The 24,898-nt window shown below is 35.9% G+C and overlaps 1 protein-coding gene across 1 annotated transcript in view; it reads right to left on the bottom strand.

The window, feature by feature from the left end:
• Window positions 1-14,213, bottom strand: part of LOC138701218 (uncharacterized) — a 115,207-nt gene extending 100,994 nt beyond the window's left edge. The window contains exon 1 of the mRNA XM_069827889.1: window positions 14,063-14,213. The gene's annotated coding sequence lies outside the window, so the exon portion shown is untranslated. The remainder of the gene's footprint in view (window positions 1-14,062) is intronic.
• Window positions 14,214-24,898: the final 10,685 nt, after the last annotated feature.

Raw genomic sequence — 24,898 nt, 5'->3', positions numbered from 1 at the left:
TTATTGTGAAGGCCTTCTCTTCACGGTTGTGAATAGTACCAGAAGGCAGTGTACTTAGCCCGTCCGAAAATAGAATGAAGCATTTCTCTTTATTCAAGACGTCTATTATAATATCATACACGTAACATAGGATTCGCTGTAGGATATTAATCATTCTTTTACCTAATAATGTATGATAACGCAATACTTTATACATATGTTAAATTCATATAAATGATCTTATCCAGTTACTCCCACTATTTTAAAAATTAATAGCATTGGCACGTGTTCACATTCACATGCTAAAATTGAAATATAGGGAAAGTTGCCTAAATCTTACCACAGTAAATCAGTCCTTAGATAATAATGTTAACGAATAAATCAAATGGCAAACTGCAGCTTTAACAGAGTCTTTATGTGATACAATAACATAATCTCATTTCCATTTCTAATAACTCATGTATTGTATATTCATATAGATTTGTTAGTACTCTTCAGCTTACAATCAAAGCACATTAAGTCAAAAGTGTTACTTCTGACAAGAAGGCGTGGATTATTGTGTACATAATATATGTGTACAATCGTAGAATTGAAAAAATAAATAGAAACATCTAACAAAAAAGTAACATTTTGAGGGTTCAAGTTTTTCATTCCTGGTTCACCTTATATTACCGTTTTCATTTTGCTATTGCCCTGATAGGTGTGTCTGTAATTCCGAAAATTGTGTGCTTCAGAGTTCCTATAGAACTTGTCTCCTGATATTAGTATAGTCATTGGTCTTGTGCTTAAGAAGTGAGAAGTTCAGCTTTTAATTACATTAGTACTATATTAAGCAATTATTAATAGTTACTACTTAATTAGTATATTTTAATTTCCATACGCATATTATTGTAGTATCCGCGGCCAATTAATACCCAGCAGGTGTCAAGATGTACGCTTTATTTTTAAGCATAAGATAAGAGTTTGTTTATTGATAAGCCCTCATCCGTCACATCACGCATTCTTCTCCAGCTATCAAATCCATATACCATACTTCTTGTGGTGGTGTGCAGATCTATTTTGAGTCCACATGGCCCCCTTAGGCGTGAGGTTCTCGAAGCCTGTGATGCATATCCATGGCTCGTCTAGAATCCAGCATTATTGCCATATACTAATCTTGGACAAAACCGCAAGATATACCCACCATGGTGGATTACCTATTCGGTGTCAAGCAAAAACAGTCAGAGCTCTGAGTAATTTCGTGGGAAAAATTGTTCCGGGGCCGGGCATTGAACCCGGGACCTTTTGGTTAAACGTACCAACGCTCTGCCAACTGAGCTACCCGGGAACTCTACCCGACACCGATCCAATCTTTCCCTCTATATCCACATACCTTAAAGTGGGCTGACAATTGTCGAGCAACCAACATTGAGTGCACACTAACTCTGTGTGACTTAAATTGTGGTTTTCTGTAACGTACAGTGATGTGTATTATGCAAATCAAGCTTTCAGGTATAACTCCCTGTAAAGTTGATTTGAATAATTTCGAGGGAAAAATTGTTCCGGGGTCGGGCATCGAATCCGGGACCTTTTGGTTAAACGTACCAACGCTCTACCAACTGAGCTACCCGGGAACTCTACCCGACACCGATCCAATCTTTCCCTCTATATCCACATACCTCAAAGTCGGCTGACAACCGTCAAGCAACCAACATTGAGTGGTTTTCTGTAACGTACAGTGACGTGTAACTCCCTGTAAAGTTGATTTGAATAATTTCGAGTGAAAAATTGTTCCGGGGTCGGGCATCGAACCCGGGACCTTTTGGTTAAACGTACCAACGCTCTACCAACTGAGCTACCCGGGAACTCTACCCGACACCGATCCAATCTTTCCCTCTATAGTTTTTTTTTAGTAGGTTATTTTACGACGCTTTATCAACAGCTCAGGTTATTTAGCGTCTGAATGAGATGAAGGTGATAATGCCGGTGAAATGAGTCCGGGGTCCAACACCGAAAGTTACCCAGCATTTGCTCATATTGGGTTGAGGGAAAACCCCGGAAAAACCTCAACCAGGTAACTTGCCCCGACCGGGAATCGAACCCGGGCCACCTGGTTTCGCGGCTAGGCATGCTAACCGTTACTCCACAGGCGTGGACTTCCCTCTATATCCACATACCTCAAAGTGGGTTGACAACCGTCAAGCAACCAACATTGAGTGCACATTAACTCTGTGTGACTTAAATTGTGGTTTTCTGTAACGTACAGTGACGTGTATTATGCAAATCAAGCTTTCAGGTATAACTCCCTGTAAAGTTGATTTGAATAATTTCGAGGGAAAAATTGTTCCGGGGTCGGGCATCGAATCCGGGATCTTTTGGTTAAACGTACCAACGCTCTACCAACTGAGCTATCCGGGAACTCTAGCCGACACCGATCCAATCTTTCCCTCAATATCAAGGTAGGCTCAAAATTGTAAAAGCGCCGATTACACGGATGATGCTGCACTGCATAACACACACAGTGTATAATTTCGAGGGAAAAATTGTTCTGGGGCCGGGCTCTATTTTTCGAGTCGGAGATGTTAATGAAATGGGAGTTGTGGAAATTGTTTGTAGAATGACCAGGGGAAAACTGAAGAATTCCGAGAAAAAGCTTAGGAAGCTAGGCTTTGCCCATCATGAACACAACTGTGACATCGGGGAAATTTGAACTTGAATCCGCGATCGTCGTAAGCCAGCGTTCTCCCAACCGAGATGACAAAGCAGCTCTCAGATTGAAATTGTTTAGCCATATACTAAAAATAACGACTTGTTACATCAAGCTCTCCTTAGAAATCCAGATGCAAGGAGAGCATTGGGTCGACCTCGATTTCTTTTGATATGCCAGGTGTTCCAAGATCTACAGCACAATCGGAGGAAAAGAACGGAGACCAAGTGTGGAAAGAGAGCTTGGACACTGCTTCTGACGAGATCAAGAAGATTACAAGTTTCAAATGGATTTAGTTCTAATTGTAACACATTACTCAGCAATTAAATTAGTCTCTGTTTTAAGTAAATAACATTCCTCTAGTTTTCTTTACTCTGTGAAATCTCAATCTTATTAATGTTCTCTGAGTAGATATTTCTTGGTTTTAATATTGTTTATAAAGCGATGCACAAACACACTCTGCTGTACTTTCATCGCAATAGAGATAGTCTACCGATAATGTTGAAATACAGCTTTTGAAATATTAAAATATCTTTCTCTACGAACAAGTGAAAATGAAAAAGGTGATTCATTACGAAGAGGAAGTGAAGTGATGTGAATTTTTGTTCTGAAGCGGATGATTAACCACAATTTATGGTTGAAATTGTGCACAGGTACTCTCACCACAAACAGAGTCAGGAAATGTTCTGGATTCCATGTATGACTGGTCATTCAATTGATTCTGTTCCTTCTGCGGCATGCCAGCGGAGTATCACAAAGAGGCGTGACCAGCAACATCACATGTCGCAGACCGCGAGCTATTCAGTGTCGATGAGAAGTACGTTGCAGTTCATCCTCGGTTTGGAACTCCATGACACAAAATAGAAATGAATCGTGGAAAGAAATTTCTATTTTAAGAAGCACAAATTTTAATCACACCTTGCGGTGCTCATTTGTCATTTTAAGTTTCAATTTAATTTCTATACTTTTTAATTTTAACTTACGTCGCTACTAGGTTACGACAGTTTAACCAGGATAATAATGAAACTCTAGTAAGTAACTTATTTTCGAATTTAAGGCTTCCAAGGACCATCGGCGTTGGACTCGTTCTCCGAGGCTGCGCGGTGTAGGTTCGAATCCCGCTTGGGCTGGCGATCTTGTAGGATTTTTAAGAGGTTTTCTCAAACTAGTGAGAATATCAGGCAATTCCATGGAGAATTCTCGGACTTAATCTCGTCAAAATACACCTCTGCATCATCAATTCCACCAGATAACCACGATATTCATACAAGGTCGTTAAATAACCAATTATAAATAAATATCAGAGGTGTAAGACCATATTATGCAAAGTAAGGGACAGGGAAGCCACCTATGTTCTCACCATTGATAATGGGTTAAATAGACATATTCCACTTTATTTGCCTGACGTAGCCGATACATACCGAGAGTAGTAGTAGTAGTAGTAGTAGTAGTAGTAGTAGTAGTAGTAGTAGTAGTAGTAATATTAATAATAATAATAATAATAATAATGTTTAATTAATAGAACATATTTCTGATCCAAAATTTCTGAAAGATTTATGACAATGTTTATCAGCTGATGTTATACCCATATACCAGATAAAATTTCAATCTCAAAAAAATGTTGTTGTATGACTTATACAAGGACTATACCTTATTCTAGAGCTAATTATATAATTAGACCGAATATATTGTGCACAAGATCTCGGTGTAACTATTAATCATAATTTGTATTTTCATAATTATATATTTAATATAAGAAATATGCTTTCAATTATCCTGTACGCGTTAAATTGGAATATGCCTCCGTATTTTTGTCTCCCACTTGTAAATCACATATTAGGCCCTAATCAAATAGAAAAAAAATTCAAAAACGATTTTCAAGATAACTTTATTTTAAAAAATATCATTATTCGACCTTCCATAAAAAAAATCGTACAACAGTCTACTTACTGAATTTAATTTAATGCCTCTTGCCAGTCTCAGATTACTTGCTGAGCAACTTTTATTGTATAAAATATTGAACGGTCCACTCGATAATAGCGAAATATTGTCACAAATTCAGTTTAACGCTCGAACATCAAATTTAAGAAATCGCCGATTATTACACTGTAAAATACCAAACGCCACATCACACAAATATTCACCACTGTTAAGAATATGTTCTAAATTCAATTAATTATGTAAAATATGGATATAGATATCATTTCTTATATTAAATACAAACTATTTCTTATTGAAAAATTGAAAACAGTCGATTTAAAATAATATTACTATCTGTTACTGTTTAAATTTTCATCTTACACATGTATATTTATCTTTTTTTTTTTCATATTTCCACAGTTTTTCATTTTCATTTTTCATTTGTTTTGGTATCTGTATCTTCTTTCACATTTTCTTTAATTTTTATGGTATAAATAATTATAATTTTTTACTGTTTATATTGGGGCTTTGCCCTGTTACAGACAAATAAATAAATAACAACGCTTTCAACTTCAGAAATTATTCAGGTAGTAGTTTTTTTAGTTGGTTATTTAACGACGCTGTATCAACTACGAGGTAATTTAGCGTCGATGAGATTAGTGATAGCGAGATGGTATTTGGCGAGATGAGCCCGAGGATTCGTCATAGATTACCTGGCATTCACCTTACGGTTGGGGAAAACCTAGGAAAAACCAAACCAGGTAATCAGCCCAAGCGGGGATCGATCCCGCGCCCGAGCGCAACTTCAGACCGGCCGATGGTCCTTGGAAGCCTTAAATTCGAAAATAGTTACTTCAGACAAGTACCTTAACCGACTCAGCCACGCCGGTGGTTTTCAGGTAGTAGCAGTAGCAGTAGTAGTAGTTAAACTGTAGAGATTTTTCCGTGTCAAAATCAAATGTCGCCCACGAATTTTTCTTACAGTCATTTATCATGAACAATGTTCTTCTACGAGCCGTAAATTTACGATACGAGACCCACAACTTCCATCTCCCTCTCGAAGAGCGCCATACTTATGATTTTATCGACTTTAAATTCATCTAAACAATAGTCCATCGAGGACGACTGAAGATTAAGAATGAACATTAGATAGTCCTTGAACATCATTTTGATTCCTCGGTCATGTAGCCTGTTGTGGCATAAATAATCGCAAAACATCCATTCCAAAAGCAGACAGATCGTCACACTCTTGTCCGGAATTGAATCTGAGTCCTCCGAATTTGTAATCAATTACTCAACTGCTTGAACCATGGTAGGAGATCGATATGAATCTAATTCTAAGTAATTATTTTATTCGAATAGTAACACGAACGTTAAAACGACATATTCCTAGTCAAAAACTAATTGATGGTAATTAAATTCGATTGTCTCTGAATATTTTGTAAATGTGGATAGGGTTTTTGGAGTATTTATTTTATAGATATGTGGTCTGTAGAGAAATGAATGGAGGCGAAAATGTTGAGCGAGGTTAATTTCAGTGCAGTTCGGCCTATTGCAGTGAATGTCGGAGATGAGGGTCCATGCTGGCGCATTGTTTTTATCTGATCCTAACCGCATAACCTATTGATTAAACACCACCCACCCACATATTCGGTACGCCTCGTGCTCAAAACCCATTTCTGTTTCTCGGGTAGGTTGCGCAATTCGTTATTTTGTTTCCTTAAATAAAGACTAAAGCCAATTCAAAGAATCGCACTCAAAATAAATCATTACTTAAACGAAATGTGGATTATATTTGAATCCTGTAGAATCAAAATCCCCTATATCCACTTTCATAAATTAAAGGATTTTTGACAGTAACTAGTTCCAAATAGAAGGAATTTACAACCTAACAGTGACTTTTAACAAACTATTTGCTTTAAATTTACTGGTTTTTTTAATTCAAACTATATAAATCATTAGAATTCATTCTTATCAAGCAATATAATCCCAACTCCTTACCTCGTCATGTCAGGGATTGCCGAACGGATAATCAATTTAAATTAAGAATTACATACTTTTACATGATATTGATTTGTGAGTGTTAGCCGATTTTTATAGGTTATTCTGTGTGTATATAAATTGTCTTTTAGGCCTATCATAAAGTACAATTAGGATATGAATTGTAAATAACTTAATTATGTATCATGTTAAGTTAATATTTCATTATAGCCCATGTAATCTTGTTAATGAGCATGAAAATGATTTTTATACTTAAGTACGACTTTACTATTTTTGTCATTGTTTCGTTATGTATTTCACTTCTGGTAGTGTGGAAGAGAAGGCCTCATGGCCCTAACTCTACCCGAATAAATAAATAAATAAATAAATAAATAAATAAATAAATAAATAAATAAATAAATAAATAAATAAAAATAAAATGTATGGGTATAACTCAATTCTGAACAAAATGGTCTTTAGAGGGTTTTGAATCTAGAAGATTCATTTATAATCCATGAGTTTTAAAATCGTAATGGGATTTGTTTTAAAACAAAACGTGGTCAGGAAAATCCTTTGTCAGTTTTATTTATTTGGAACCGTTTCAGAGTTACAACAGGTCAAACATTTACTCACAACTAAGGTGACTTACTTACAATAATTACTAATTTACAGTACTCTATTGGAGCAGCTGCACGTTTGCACGCAAACATGCCTGGGCGCCGTCTCTTACTGCGCTGTGCACAAGATGTAACAGCCCGTTCCGCAGTCTGATATCTGTTGCAGCTGCAGTAATTCGCTAGAGCAGATGACCTCTGTCTGTAATCTCCCGTAGCGAACATCTTTTCTTTAATAAAACCCCATACAAAGAAGTCCAGAGACGTTAAGTCAGGAGACCGTGCTGGCCAATCACATTTCAAGCGTGTGTTCCATTGTCATTCCGTCAATGGTGGAAATCATGCTTTGTAAACAAACCTAGATCAAAACAACTGACGGTAAATTAGTATTTATTGCAAGAAACATGAGATGTGAATTAACTGTTTGACCTGTTGTAACTCTGAAACGGTTACAAATAAATGAATTTTTTGGTGCTCTAAATATAACTCTGAATCATTTGTTCATCGGTTGACCTTACCTTTTGAATCATACCTGTATACTATTTCTACATTAATTGGTAACCGGGCAGAGTTTACATGATAAATTACTCAAATATTTAAGTATTGATGCAATTCTGAGCATAAACGATTAGTGTCCTAGGAACACGCAGTTTAAATTTGAGCATTGTTTGAAAGAGCGTTGTTCGCGTAATGGTGTCCACACGCCGAAGAGGGCGTGAGCCCAGCAGCCGACTGTTCGGTCTGAGCCCTTAAAGGGCTTAGCGCCACGGACTATTATTATTAGAGCCCGGATGTTTAGGCATTTATTTTGGTTAAAATAGGCAGGCATATAGGCACTAAAATAGTAAAAAAATAGGCAGTGAAATAGGCATTTATTATTCATGGAGACATACAAAAAATAAACAAATACTTAATAAACTATCCCATACGGTACTCACTTTCCTTAGCTAACATGTCACACCAAGATGCTTTTTTAAGTTGTCAACTGTCATAGTGAGTCGCCTGTCAGAGAGAACGTTTTTCATGGTGGAAAAAGATCTTTATAATTCTACTGAAGTGACTGGAGCAAACTTAAAACAACTTATTTCAGAAGGACTATCTTACTTTCTTTTAGAAATCGGGAAAAACCGACTGTGTATTGTCTCAAAAAGAGGGGTATGAGAAGGGGATCGGTCGGGGCAAGTTACCTGGTTGAGGTTTTTCCGGGGTTTTCCCTCAACCCAATACGAGCAAATGCTGGGTAGCTTTCGGTGCTGGACCCCGGACTCATTTCACCAGCATTATCACCTTCATTTCATTCAGACGCTAAATAACCTAGATGTTGATACAGCGTCGTAAAATAACCCAATAAAATTAAAAAAAATGAGAAGGGGTTTAGAGACTCCAAAGTACGCGTGACTTGTGCGTGCAAGGGACAACAGTAATGGGACCTGGAGACTTACTTTTAATACTTCCCTATCCCCTGTCTTTCGCTAGTAAACCCGGAAGAAACCTGAGAACTGAGGGTTATACTGTTCAAACATCTTTGTTAAGTGACATAAAAGATGGAATAGATAGGGGAGAAAAGTTTACGACTTCTTGGAAACATATGTATTGCTGGAGAATAAGATTCTCAGCAAATATTTGTGTGAGGTGAATATATATTTTTAATTTGTACAACCGTTCTTTTTTATATATAACTTATGTGCGGTTTATTTTAAATGCATTAAAAATATAGAAAATGTACAATAACGACGTAAAAATGCTAAAAAAAAAGGCATTTAACCTTAAAATAGGCAACGGGAGTTAAAATAGGCAAAAAAGACAAAATAAAAATTGGGCCTATGGTCCCAAAATGTGTGGAAATGTGTTTACCTCTAATAGGTCTTTCATACTTACACTCAGTTTAAAAAATGCATTTTGCCTAACATCCGGGCTCTAATCATAAGTTAAATATTACCTAACGCATTTCCCTGAGAAGCAAATAAAGTAACAATAGTAATATGCGTTACAAGAGCGGTTGAAGTTTTCATGTTCGAGGAAAGTTTGAAAAAGCGAAAAAGCTTTTTTAATTTCCGAGAATTTAAATAAAACATACCGCTCGTGTATCGTACATTATTTTGTGCGAAGATCGTTTATAGGACTTAAATAAAAAACTAAAGATTATACACAATAAAAAAAAAGTAAAATCCGAAGGCTTAAAGAAATTTAATCTTTATTTATAGCTTTGAAGGATATTAGTTTAAAATTAACTTAAAGCCTATTCGTTTTATAGGTAATTTATCCTTTCAAATGCCTTTAACTTCAACATGCTTATGTATTTCTAATTTTGCTTTATGTGGAATACAATTTTTGGCTGGGTTTTATTCAAAGGATACCTGAAAGAGGAATTTCTAATTAGTTGCAATGAAATCTCCATCTTGCTTTCTGTTCAATGACGGCAAATTTGCAAAACAAAAATATCTATCTTCAACATTGTTGCTTTAAAATGTTTTCTGTGTTTACTATACTCCAGCAGGCCGTGATATACGTCTGTCTTTTTTTCCCCCAGTCTATAAATGCGAACTTAAAACAAACGGTAAGGTTATGTAATGACTTAGAGTTTACTTAATTTTTTCAAATATTTAAAAACAATAATTAACAGTGCAATTTAGGTGAAATTGCAATGGTAAGTTTCCAATTTATAATTATTACTATATTGAACGTCTCTAAAAATAATATGTTAAAAGCCTAAAGCAGTAAAATCAATATGTCACTTAAGCGGTAAGAAGAGGGAAATTGTTATGTGTGTTAGGGTGGGAATACTGAATGTGGAATTTTATACTTTCCGCGGATTGGTTTTATGCCGAAAGCAAGCAAATACGCACGATCTCGCACAAGATATTTATTGGAGCATTAATACATTGTTAAATTTTTTAAGTATTGAAAACAGGAAGTAAACCGTAATCTTCACCATGTTGCATACATTATTGCATACTTGCTCACGTTTAATTTGGCGCTGCGAGTGCTGGAATTTGGATAGAGCGTCCCAATAGCTTTTCACGTTGTTCACTTGTTCGGTTGAGCAGACCGAGAATTTATCGGATGATGTGAATGAGTGAGTGCATTTATTGGCATCATGTGGGCGTGGGTGACGTGTGGTAATGCGCATTCACTGCAGTAAAATCTGTACTCGCAGGAAGTTGTATATCACGACTAACCATCGCTGTAGCGCTTGAGTCACAAACATAGCGAGGCAGTTTTTCGCAAAATACAGTAGAACCTCTATTATCCGTGGTAATGAAGGGGATGGACTGAACAGTTGATCGAAAATATCGGATAACCCGTACAATAAAAGATTTCGTTATTTCCTCCATGGTCTTGTATTTAACTCGCTAGGTAGTGGATCAGAAGTTCACTAATTTAAGTCTGGTTGTCAACGACGGGTTTTTAAGAAGCAAGAAAGCCCTTTGTAATGACTGTCTCAGGAAAGATAGAAATAAATGAGCCCTCATGTTGTAGATTTACATACTTTTTTACACTTTGTCCTTGTTTTTTTTTTATTAAATCGCGCAGTTGTAACTCCAATCTCGTATTCTGATGCGAGATGAGCCACAGTTTCTCTTTCTCAAATCATTCAATTATTTCCATCTTTTTCGATACTTAGAACAACACGTTTCCTGTTAACATCCGTGGAAGACATTTTATATACAAGTTATATTATAGAACGGCAATTCGAACAGTAGACAATGCTGTGTAACGATAAAAGCTTATAATAACACTCTCTAGCAAAAACATGTAGAACCTACTTGCACAAAACAGTACTTCATATAAGTTATTTATTTCTGAAGAAAAAGAAGAGCGAGAAATAGACAGTCGGATAATCCGCCAATCGGTTAATAGGGTGACGGATAATCGGGGTTCTACTGTAGATATCTCCTGGAATGTATGAAATACCTCCTCTACTTAACCTTCACTTGTCAGCTGACTGCCCGAAGTAGTGCTGTCTCCTGGAAGATATGCAGTACGGTATGCAATATCTCCCGTATTTTGACCTTCATTTGCCAGCTGATTGTCTTTTTCTGCTTTTACGAAGCAGAGTTTTGTATTGACAGATATTTGTCGTGATTTGAGCCGTTCAGAGCAGAAGTGGTTTAAGTCAGAATTGGGTAATGAGGTTTAAAGTAAAAATTCTGTAAAAATACAGCGCAAAGCAGCAATTAATATGTCCTTTGTGCTATCCACTGACTACTAATAGTTTAAATAAATTGAATATTAATTGCTACTTTGCGCTGTATTTTACAGAAAGTTTACTTTAACCCTCATTACCCATTTTTTACTTACACCACTTCTGCACTTAACGGCTTATTTAATGTTATCAATATCCAGAGAGACTGAATTTAATTTAACATATGCTTGCAACAGAAGAAAGACAAAGTGAGCCACCGGCGTGGCTCAGTCAGTTAAGGCGCTTGTCTGCCGGTCTGAAGTTGCGCTCGGGCGCGGGTTCAATCCCCGCTTGGGCTGTTTACCTGGTTGGGTTTTTTTCCGAGGTTTTCCCCAACCATAAGGTGAATGCCAGGTAATCTATGACGAATCCTCGGCCTCATCTCGCTATCACCAATCTCATCGACGCTAAATAACCTCGTAGTTGATACAGCGTCGTTAAATAACCCACTAAAAAAAGACATAGTGCATCGCTATCTCTCCTAGTCCCGAGAAAGAAATTTTACACGAAAATCTCTGATCCCGCCGGGAATCAAACCCGGGCCGGCTAGTCTGGAGGCAGACGCGCTACCACAGAGCTAGCCCGACGGATTCATATAGTATTGTTATAAATAGATTTTCGAAATTACTTAATCCATCCAAATTCCATCGATGTTGATAAAGTGCATTTTCCCAATGCAATAGGCTACACTTTAAGATTCTTAATTACAAATACAGTTTCGAATTCTGTCCTACTCTCTCTCTCTCTCTCTTTGCTCTTGAATTCAGTTATTTTTGTTGCTGTTGCTCCTGATACTTAACCTGAAATATTTTCGAAGGAGCTAATGTATTGTATAACTTTCCCCAGAGGCAGACTCTTCGAGACGTGACCCCCCAACTGGATCGATTAACCACACTATCAAAGCCACAGATTGAACCCATTTCTGTCCTAACCTGGTCTACAAAATTCTAATATGATGAAGAACTGAATTCCGCAGCACAGTTGAAATAAATACAGTCAGAAGATTGCAAATTACCTTAACGAGGATGTAAATGAATTAAAAATGCATAAACAGCCAGGAATAGATCATGAGCTAAATCTCTGCTATCATACTTCAATTTAGTACAAAAGGAAGAGGGTATTTCGCTCGCACAGACTGATTTCCCATTTTAAGGGGTCAGGTACAGCTTACAGCAGTGAAGTTTTTGGAAATAATCAACATTTTTTTCCTCCATTACTGTATCTTGTACAATAATGAAAATTGGTATGTGTAAAACGCTGTCCTTCTGCTATATGAAATATATATATATATATATTTTTTTTTCAAAATTCCGATTGGTGACATTTCACTGTGCAGTGATGAAACGTTTCCCTCATAACTCATAAACTTGTTAAAGTTTTCATGTTCTCTCTCTTTTATTTTATTGCTGAAACTCATATTTACAATATCATGCTCTTTTAAATACATTCCTTGATAAATTATGTATTTTTTTATTTTGTGTTAGAAGAAAATACTAATATTTGACCACTTTTTAACAGGAATTTATTTTTTATCAGACAAGCTATCAAAGGTAGAGAAGTTATCTTGCATCATATTGTAGATATGACACGCATAAATACACAAAAAATTGAATCACAGAATGTTGGATAGTTTTTTAACAATGTGGGAAACACTTCATCACTGTACAGTGAATTGAATTTTGAAAAAAAAAAATTGTAAATAATTTTTTGTAAGATTAACAATACTTTTTTGATACAGCAGAAGGACAGTTTTTTACACTTACTAATTTCCATTACTGTACAAAATACAGTAATGGAGGAAAAAAATGTTGAATATTTCCAAAATGTTAGTGTTGTAAGTTGTACCTAACCCCTTAAGTAGAATTAATACATGAAGACCCTTTTTAATAGTCTGTTATATAATTCAACAAAATATCACAGTCTAGTATATACAGTCGCGAAGCTCATTACGTAGTAAATATGCAAACATTAGCGATCCTAATATCGCCTCATTACAGGCAATGCAAAATAGTACCGTCACAGTCTATTGTTTCTAACACTCTCAAAACTCAAGCTTCGTGACTGTATATAGTAGACTGTGAAAATACATCGATTTACAATTCGTATTAATACGTCACTATAATGTATACTCTATGTGGCACAAACCTACGAGCATATACGAGATTCATAACTTTGAAAAAAATTAGTGAAAAACTAACTTAAACCTGTCCGCCGCTGTAGATCAACGATTAGCATGCGTGCTTTCCATTCAAGCGGTCCGTGGTTTGATTCCTGTGTCCGCCGCTTATAGATCAACGATTAGCATGCGTGCTTTCCATTCAAGCGGTCCGTGGTTTGATTTCCGTGATAGGTGATAGTGCATCTCCTTGCTTTAGCCCACAGTGAATTGGAAACGCATCTGACAGAAACTGACCTATACGGACTCTGCTGTACGTTTCACTGAGACACATTTTAATTAATCGAACTAGTTTCTGCATACTTTATCAATTTTATTTTTCTGCACAATTATTTATAATATTGCACAAGCTTTTCGTAATTTGCACAAATATAATTTTTCATTTGAGGATTTTTGCTATAATTATTTATTTTCTAGCTTGAATCCTGGTTCAAAATGTTAGAGAATAAATACGCAAACACAAGATTTCTACCATCTGGAACTATAATATAATTTTGTAAAATCATGTGTCCTGGACTCACCTTCTGTCAGTGACAAGGATTCATAATTCCATGGAGCGCGGAGTCCTGACTCACGTTCGATGACACCGAGCAGAGCACGCGCAGGTTGTTAGCGGCACACTCGGAGCACTGACTTGGTAGAGCACATCAGCTGAGAGCCACGGCCGGTGAGTTTCTGTCTCTCTCTACCTGGTCTGACGGCTCCAGGAGTATTTTCACCTCAGGAAGTGATGAAAGAGGTGGGAGGGGATATTTTGTGTCTGTTTTTAAGGTGAAAGAATCGGAAAGAGAATAGTTTTCACATTCGATCATTAGTTATTCAGACGAGCTCTATGTTAAGGGCACACAGTGTTTCTCTCCTGCCCTCGTTAACGTGACGGTCAGTCCTACATAACTTGGTAATTTATTCCTCACGTTCAAGCTATACCTTCTTGACAAAAAAAAAAAAATATATATATATATATATATATATCATCATCTTCGTACGTTTTACTCGTTTTACCAATGATATATCTCTGTTAAGAGAGAAGTTTTATATGATATTCTTATTGAATTTGGTATTCCCAAGAAACTAATTCGATTAATTAAAATGTGTCTCAGTGAAACATACAGCAGAGTCCGTATAGGTCAGTTTCTCTCAGATGCGTTTCCAATTCACTGTGGGCTAGAGCAAGGAGATGCACTATCACCTTTACTTTTTAACTTTGCTCTAGAGTATGCCATTAGGAAAATCCAGGACAACAGACAGGGTTTGGAATTGAACGGGTTACATCAGCTGCTTGTCTATGCGGATGACGTGAATATGTTAGGAGAAAATCCACAAACGATTAGGGAAAACACGGGAATTTTACTGGAAGCAAGTAAAGAGATAGGTTTGGAAGTAAATCCCGAAAAGACAAAGTATATGATTATGTCTCGTGACCAGAATATTGTACGAAATGGAAATATAAAAATTGGAAATTTATCTTTTGAAGAGGTGGAGAAGTTCAAATATCTTGGAGCAACAGTAACAAATATAAATGATACTCGGGAGGAAATTAAACACAGAATAAATATGGGAAATGCCTGTTATTATTCGGTTGAGAAGCTTTTACCATCCAATCTGCTGTCAAAAAATCTGAAAGTTAGAATTGATAAAACAGTTATATTACCGGTTGTTCTTTATGGCTGTGAAATTTGGAGTCTCACTTTGAGAGAGGAACATAAGTTAAGGGTGTTTGAGAATAAGGTGCTTAGGAAAATATTTGGGGCTAAGAGGGATGAAGTTACAGGAGAATGGAGAAAGTTAAACAACACAGAACTGTATTTTTCACCTGACATAATTAGGAACATTAAATCCAGACGTTTGAGATGGGCAGGGTATGTAGCACGTATAGGTGAATCCAGAAATGCATATAGAGTGTTAGTTGGGAGGCCGGAGGGAAAAAGACGTTAGGGGGGGCCGAGACGTAGATGGGAAGATAATATTAAAATGGATTTGAGGGAGGTGGGATATGATGATAGAGAATGGATTAATCTTGCTCAGGATAGGGACCGATGGCGGGCTTATGTGAGGGCGGCAATGAACCTCCATGTTCTTAAAAGACAGTAAGTAAGTAAGTAAGTAACTTATATCTCTGTAATTTATTTTCATATAGAAGACAAAAGGAAGTTAAATATTCATTACTGATTCAAAAACGTTTAACACTTGTATATTTATCTATTAGTTCCCCTTACGGGGAAGGGCACGGGATAAGGACTGCCCTCGCACGTAGGCCTCTTGGGTGGGCCCATTTTATTACGCGAAATGGAATGATGTGCATGTTCTAAGGCCCCGAGCTCCCTACAGTCCGCAAAATCTCTTTTACCTTCCCACGTAGGCATCACCGGGGTCCCTCAATCCCGGTTCCACTAACTCAGGAGAGAGCCCGCAGTACATAGCACTACCACCAGCAGCTAATGACCACATACCACTGGGCTCAAGTTCGGTGGCAGTCCGCACCCGACTTTACATTAGAGCAAGTCCGACATATGGGAAAGAAACGAATGTGATGATGGTGAAATGAGCCCAAGGATCAATTGATTGATGGAAAACCTCGGAAAAAACCTCATCCAAGATTTGAACCCGAATCCACTCGTTTCACGGTCAGACATAGCTACTCCACAGAGGTATGTCACTAATGATAATGTTAAAATTTATTAAATTGATAATTTTGAAGTTCACTGTGTTAACTAATAGAAACTTAGCCTAATAATGTAATATTGAAGAGTTCGCAGGAAAAACGATGAATGTCACATTTCTGTTAAGGATTAGATAATGATCTAATTGTGTCTATAACTGCAAGATGTAGTGCTGTTTCTATAGAAAATAAAGGAAAGTATGATTGTATTCGTGGTGATAATTCTCCTTTTTACCATTTTTCATAAGAACAACATTAAATTTCGTAGTGATCCATTGAATTAGATAATGACATCAACCTTAACAAAACTGTGACATTCATCGTTTTTCCGGCGAACTCTTCAATCTTTGTGATTAGTTTCGGCTGGTTTTTCACCATTATCAGACGTTCTAAGAAAATGTCTATTAGTTAACACAGTTCAGTTCAAAAGTTATCAATTTAACAAGTTTTAATATTATCATTACGGAAATTAAATCATTTTCTGTGCGCCAAAATCCTTCTGCATCTCTCAGCTAATAATAATAATAATAATAGTAATATGATACAGCTTATCCATGTGATTATAGGATATGATAGTGTGAGTATATTTGTCTTCACAACGACTATTATTACTTAGGTGCACGCAATTGAAAGTCGTTTGTGTTTTTTCATACCTAGTGGAGACATAAATGAGGGGTTCACAACCAGAGTGGACCAAGTCCATCTGGAATAGTTCTGAGATATTGAGTCTTAAAATTCCTGGCTCACGCTTAGCAACCTTCACCTTCCATAGGAAATGCTGTCTTCTGTGGAGTAACAAATGAGTTATGGACTTGGTTTGTTATGGCAATGAATAAATCTAAGTTTTCTTCATCCGAGATTGTATTAATCCACAAACTGATCATTGGTGGACTTGGTCCACTCTGGTTGTGAGCCCCTCAAATGTCAAGTATTGAATTGAAACAGGGAGAATCCTATTAACCATTACAAGTTGTGAGTAGAGTTGAACTGCGACCTCTGTAATGTCATCGAGTGAACTATCGGACTAGTCAGCCTAACGGTACTCCACACGTCTGCTTGCACTCTGGGGTATTTGGTACCTTCGATAGAAAGTATAGGAGATGGTGCTGATAGTTTCTTGTTGTGATGCAAGATTCTGTAATTCATTTGCATAATATATGACCATATACCAGATAAAATAAGTACAGATTAGAAATAGACTTTAGGTTATTCCACCGTGTCCTGGAACATACCATTTCCAATGTTTCGGAACCACATGCATGTTCCATCATCTGGGCAATTAGCTAAGACTAGAAAGGTCGTCTATTCTGTTGGGCTCGTTATGTCTGTCTACTCCAAAAAAAAACAGAGCATAATATATGTAATTGACTCTAGCAATTAGTTATCTTATAATAGCGAAGAAGCATAGTTGTTCAGTTGTTTGGTGCAGCCAGACATAACGATCCCAACAGAGTATATGTGTCTTCTGGTCTTACACACAGGGTGATTCAGGAGGAAAGGTACAGTTGTCAAAAAAAGAAGTGACCGTACTCGTGAACAGCGAATATTTTCTAAGTCCACTTCGGGTCACGGCGATGTTACAGGATCCATGTGCTTGTAGAAGCAATTCCGGAACTATGAAATTATTCTGTACATGCGTCTCGTAGAGCAGCGGTAGAGTGCTCGCTTAATGATTCGAAGATTGTGAGTTAGGGCCTTCGTCAAGTTTTCATTTTATTTTTTAATCTTTCTTTAGCGATATAAATAATATTCAAATTAGCATTTATATTCTGTTATCCACGGGGCTCTACCTCCATGCCCCCCAAGTGCCTTCATGGCATGTTACGGGGATACCTTTACCTTTTTATCGTTCTTTAGCGATATAAATAATATTCAAGTTAACATTTATATTCTGTTTTCGTTCTTTAGCGTTATAAATAATATTCAAGTTATTTATAATCTGTTATTGCTCTTTCGTGATATAAATAATCTGTGTTTTATGTAAGTAATTATTATAATATGTCATCAGTCAGCCGAGGTCCACCTTGAGAAGAAGTCGATCTATGAGCCTACAGTCAACTATTTCAAGCTGAAATATGCCTTAATTCACGTTGAAGTATTGGCTTGCTCATAGGTACTCGTGGGACTATACCAGCTTTTTTCGAAGAATTTCGACGGCAGTTTGCTCTGCCAACATCTCTGAGGGATGACATTGTGATAATTGTGTTAAAAAAATCCTGCCAAATCCTAATTAATCACATGGTGTCACATTAATAGCAATTGTAATTTTTCACGCCCTTTTCTTTGTTTCCCTTCTTTAAAATATAATATCTATGTTTACATATGTATAATAATTTTTTTGAGGATATACTGAGTACGTAAGGGCTACCCTCAATGGGGAGCAGTTTACTATTATTATTATTATTATTATTATTATTATTATTATTATTATTATAACCATTTTTCTTTGTAAAATAGGTTATTTTATTTCAATAATTATATATTATATAATATTTTATATTAATTAAACAAACCGATTAACTAATTTTAAAATTAAATTAATTACGTTTTTATTATATTGTGTAACGAATAGAGTTACGTTATTTTAGAAAACAATTCGGATACATGTTTTAAATTATAAATGTTTAGACTGGAGACAAAATTATATAAGATAATTTATTACTCTGACATGAAAACTTTTGGGAGCATACTGCTTAGGAATTTCATTTATCACTATCGAAAAGAAAATTGTTAGCGGTGATTTCAAGTGAATCATTATTATGTGCATTAAATTTCAAATAGAGGTTCGTTACTTTTTTGCGTAAAATGATTATATTTCATGTGAATTTTTCTCGGATGAATTGGTGCGATACTAGATGTGAGCAAAATCCGTCCAATAGTTTAGGACAAATCGCCCTACATAGAAAGATAGATATGAATTTTTGATATCAGGGATGTTGAAATCGTGTATTTTCGTGAAAATTTTGAAATCGTATATTTTCGTGAAAATTTTGAAATCGATTTTCAATCCTCACAATTATACAAGAGCGCGCGCTTCGATATTCACTATTCAATGCAAATGATAATGGAATGGACAAGATCACAAAGTGAAGCTTATTTCCGGGTTTCTTCCGTTTCCCCCAAATTATCAAATTTTATTTCACCAACAATATCCATTTCACCATACAATTGTCTTCATTTCATGCTAAAATTATTTTTGTGGTTTCAGTTTAAAGCGTACGAGTTTTGTTGATGCCGGATGGATGAAGGTGGCCAGCCAGGCTAAAATGGAGACGCTAATGGACGATATATGCTGCCACACTGGAGTGTCCCGGTGCTGGAAGTAGGGCGTTTTGCAGATAGCATATGAAAGGTTACCATAGTGCAGCCGATGATCGTATTGTGACATTCGAGGATGATCTATATCAGGTGACCGTTAGATAAGAGAATCTTTGTTGCGGTATATTCTGGTTTTGTATGCACATAATAACAAAATACCTAAGTAGTCGAATATAGGAATATTTCCGTTCGTCCACACACACACACACACACACACACGCGCGCGCGCGCGCGCACACGAGCATTTTGAGAGCATGTCTATATCTTATAACTAGGGGGCGGATATTGATGACCTAAAAATTTAATTAAAACGATCAATAAAATGCCCTTAAAATAATGAAAAAATGACATGAAATTAAAAGAAAATTACATTGAAATATTATTTACCGTACAGCAGCACAACTTCTAAAAAATGTATCTGACATGATGTAGGCAGATGATCAACCGAAGAAGCCACACGCGTCCACTCTATAACATGTTATAAATTTATTAATTTATTTACGTCTATTTTTTATTTATTACTTCTATATGACTACGAACTGAAGGAAGTAACCTAGAGACGAGCGGAATTGCCCGCTTCATACCTCGGACACAGCGATTGTTCGTAGATTATTTTAATCGAAACGTCGAATTCATTAATTTATTTTAAAAATTATTCATTTACTTATTCATTTTTATTTATTATTAACTGGTTTATGACTGCGTGCTGAGAGAATTAACCTCAGGACGAGCGGAGTTCCCTGATTCAAATATAGGACACTGCGATTCTTCGTAGAGCTATCGATTTATTAGAAACAACCTACTCATTAATTCAATTATATTTTTTTATTTATTTACTTATTTATTTTTATTCGTTATTTACTTCTTTATTACAACGTGTTGAGGTAACTAACCTAACGAAGAATGGAGTTACCTGCTTCAGATCTTGTACACAGCGATCTAACGTAGAGCTATTTATTTAATCTAAAATATTAAATAATTAATTATTTATAAACTTATTCATTCTCTACTAATTTACTTTTACTTATTATTACTTCTTTTGACTACGTGCTGAGGGAAACAACCTAGAGACAAACGGAGTTGCCTGCTTAAAATATTGGACAAAGCGATTCTTCGTATACCTATCAACGTAATTGAAACGACTAACTGATTAATTCATATATAAATTTATTGATTTATTTACATATTTAATTTTATTTATTTTTTACTTCTTTATGACTACGAGCTGAGGTGACTAACCTAAAGACGAGGGTCTTTGCCTGCTTCAAAACTTGGACACAGCGATTGTTCGTAAAGCTATCGATTTAATCGAAAGCCTTAACTCATTAATTTATGTATAAATTTATTCATTTATTTACGTACAGTATTTGTTATTATTTATTATTCACTTCTGTATGACTACGTGCTGAGTTGGTCATCTAAAGACGAACGGAATTCTCTGCTTCAAATCTTGGACACAGTGATTCTTCGTAGAGCTATCGAGTTAAACGAAACGTCAAACTCATTAATTCGTTTATAAATTTATTTATTTATTTATTCATTTATTTATTTATTTATTTATTTATTTATTTATTTATTTATTTATTTATTTATTTATTTATTTATTTATTTTTCTTTCTCCTTTTTGACTTCGTCCTAAGGGAACTAACCTAACGAGGAACGGAGTTGTGTGCACCTGTGAGTAACAGTTAGCGCGTTTTAGCTAATTTCTTACCTTCTTCATTGCCAAGCACACCCACATGCGATGGTATCCACTGGAAGTCAATTTCCTTATTTCTTGATTTGATGTTTTTATACAGTTTTCTTATATGTTGTAGTTTTTCTGTTGTTTTGTTGTTATTGGATATGCTCTGTAATGCTGCGTAGGTGTCTGATAGAATTACAATGTTTTTCTTTGTATGTAACCTGTATAAAATATTAAATAGAGCTGTTTTATTGCTATTAGTTTTCCGTCGAAATTGTTTGCAATGATGTACATTGTGAAAATTCTGTGTTAAATATTCCAAAGCCTGCCTCCTTGTTGTTTACACATGAACTATTAGTATAATATATCTTACATCATGCATCAGTTGGATATCTTTCTTTATACATAGTCACTATGCTTGTCGCCTTCACTACTTCTGCTGGGTCACTTGATTTTTGTCGACATACTTCAGTCTGTATGAAGTTAAAATAAATTAAACTTCATCTAAGGAACTCTTAATGATAATGGGCATTGTGTCCTTTCATACGTACATTTCACCATTATAAACTGTTTGCAGGGAGATGCACTATCGCCTTCACTTTTTAACTTCGCTCTAGAATATGCCATTAGGAAAGTTCAGGATAACAGACAGGGTTTGGAATTGAACGGGTTACATCAGCTTCTTGTCTATGCGGATGACGTGAATATGTTAGGAGAAAATCCACAAACGATTAGGGAAAACGCGGAAATTCTACTTGAAGCAAGTAAAGAGATAGGGTTGGAAGTAAATCCCGAAAAGACTAAGTATATGATTATGTCTCGTGATAGAATATTGTACGAAATGGAACTATAAAAGTTGGGGATTTATCCTTCGAAGAGGTGGAAAAATTCAAATATCTTGGAGCAACAGTAACAAATGTAAATGACACTCGGGAGGAAATTAAACGCAGAATAAATATGGGAAATGCCTGTTATTATTCGGTTGAGAAGCTTTTGTCTTCCAGTCTGCTGTAAAAAAATCTGAAAGTTAGAATTTATAAAACAGTTATATTACCGGTTGTTCTGTATGGTTGTGAAACTTGGACTCTCACTTTGAGAGAGGAACAGAGATTGAGGGTTTTTGAGAATAAGGTGCTTAGGAAAATATTTGGGGCTAAGAGGGATGAAGTTACAGGAGAATGGAGAAAGTTACACAACGCAGAGCTGCACGCATTGTATCCTTCACCTGACATAATTAGGAACATTAAATCCAGACGTTTGAGATGGGCAGGGCATGTAGCACGTATGGGCGAATCCAGAAATGCATATAGAGTGTTAATCGGGAGGCCAGAGGGGAAAATACCTTTGGGGAGGCCGAGACGTAGATGGGAAGATAATATTAAAATGGATTTGAGGGAGGTGGGATATGATGGTAGGGACTGGATTAATCTTGCTCAGAATAGGAACCAATGGAGGGCTTATGTGAGGGCGGCAATGAACCTCCGGGTTCCTTAAAAGCCAGTAAGTAAGTAAGTAAACTGTTTGTTAAGAATCTCATAACTATTTGTTGTTGTGAAGAGAAGCAAAGGACAAAATTTAGAAATCAGAAATATCTTTTGTTTTTATATACCTGAATAGCAACACATTTTAGAAAGATTTCAAAACAGGAGGAAAAATGTTTCTTAACAAATTACTGATTACAATAGTTTCAATCCTCGTCATAATTACTGTAAACAAGTACGTATTATATATATATATTTTTTTTTTCTTTTTTCTTTTTGTCAGTCTTTCTGCTTGTGTAGTATGTATCGATATGTGTGTAAATATGGAGATAGATGGATGGACGGATGGATGGATGGATGGATGGATGGATGGATGGATGGATGGATGGATGGGACGGATAGACAGACAGATAGATGTGTTTAATTCAGTCAGCAACTTGAATGAGCTCAATTTTAAAGCTCTTTAATATAACAATGTTACAGAGTTACTGAGATACGAAAAACAGTTATGAAGATGTGACAGTGACAACTGTATTGTTAGAATCTGACTATTAATACTAAAAACTATTATTTATTGCTTTTTTCTTTTCAATATTTTCGTAAACAACAACTTTGTGTATTTTATCACGAAAAATTTTGTCATTATTCGTGAAAACAGATATAAAAGCTCTGGTTTAATACATATTTTTCCATATCAAGTTTTTCACCCATTATACTGCTTATTTTTTTTATTTATTTATTGGTCGCCCAGCAAACTTGCTATTACAGACAACTGTTAAATTATGGAATATCCCATACAGAATATCATGCTGAGGTTGGCTGTAAACGCTACTCTAATTAAATTTATTTTTAAATTAATTAATTTATTCATTTTATGAACTATAAGAATAAAAATATGATGATGATTTTCTGTGTTAAATTTATGAAGAGTCGTCAGTATCGCTAAGAAAGATGTCCTGAGGTAGTTTCCTTTTAAGTCTAGATGGCTGACAAGATCTTGCTCCAATGTTATATTATGTCACAGCTCTGGGAACGCTGTTGAAGAAAGATTTTGACATTGAATGGATGTACTGTTCTAGTGGAATAATTCCTAATTCTTGATGCAGTTGCTGATTTCTTACAAACCACGGGGCATTTGTTGCTGTTCGCAGGAACTTTTTCTGAAGAACTTGTAGGCGATGCATGTGTCTTATTTGCTGTCCCCCACATTGGCGCTGCATAAGTTAAAAGAGGTCGTACAAGCGAGGTGTCTGCTTCTTAAGAGATGGGCCCTACTTTATGTGTAAAATGGATTTTTTTTTTTTACCTTGGGGATTTCGTGAAGTGAATTTTAATGGCAGGCAGAGTAACTATCTTATGCCCCCATGTTTTAGATTGCTATCAGTGCACTTCATTAGAACCAGGTACCCAGCTTCGAAGCCGTTAGCCTTGTGAACTTACAATATATTTATTTTCCCCTATTATCATAATACAGGGTTGTTATCTAAGAAATTATCAAGTTCTTTGTGATAGTAGAAGAGAAAGAGTGGGGGAAGGGAAGTGGTCCGTGGCCCATTTCTTTTAGGGCTCATCCCGACATTTGTCTTATTGCTCAAGGGAAACCACGGAAAAACCTAGAGCAGGATGAGATGTCGTGCTGACGACAAGCCAATTGGTATAGTGGGGTCGGAATATGTTGAGGTGGGAGGTTTTGGTTTAATCATTATTCAAAGTACAAATACATTAAAGGTACATAAAAAATTGTTTACAATAAGAACAATGCATCTATGCTGCCAATAACGTGATGACCCTGAAACAGAGAAATAACATTATTAGTGCATTAATAGACTTGTTTGTGTGTAGAGTCATGTGGTTATTTAGTGTTCAATTTGGTATTTGTCTTGTACGTTGTCGTTCCAAGCTAGAAGGTGGAGTACACTCTTAGGTCTTTTATGTTTGTCTAATGTAGGATTGTAATTTCCTAGTGAAAAAATTAGTGGGTTTGTGCTGCTGTACGACTTGGTGTACGTGCAGAAGGCTTGATTTGAAATATATTCTTGAATTGTCGAAATTTCTAGTTCTTCATGAATCAATCTAACAGGAGTTACTCTAGGAAGTCCTGTGATGAATCTTAAAATTTTGTTTTGGAAAACTTGTAATTTTTTACGGACTGTAAGAGGTGCATGTCCCCAAGCAGGACAAGCATATAGTATTACTGACCTAATTAATGTTTTAT

The sequence above is a fragment of the Periplaneta americana genome, chromosome 6 (assembly GCF_040183065.1).
Source record: "Periplaneta americana isolate PAMFEO1 chromosome 6, P.americana_PAMFEO1_priV1, whole genome shotgun sequence".
Lineage (NCBI taxonomy): Eukaryota > Metazoa > Arthropoda > Insecta > Blattodea > Blattidae > Periplaneta > Periplaneta americana.
Note: the sequence above shows the minus strand (reverse complement) of the source record. Positions and strands in the feature narration are given on the sequence as shown.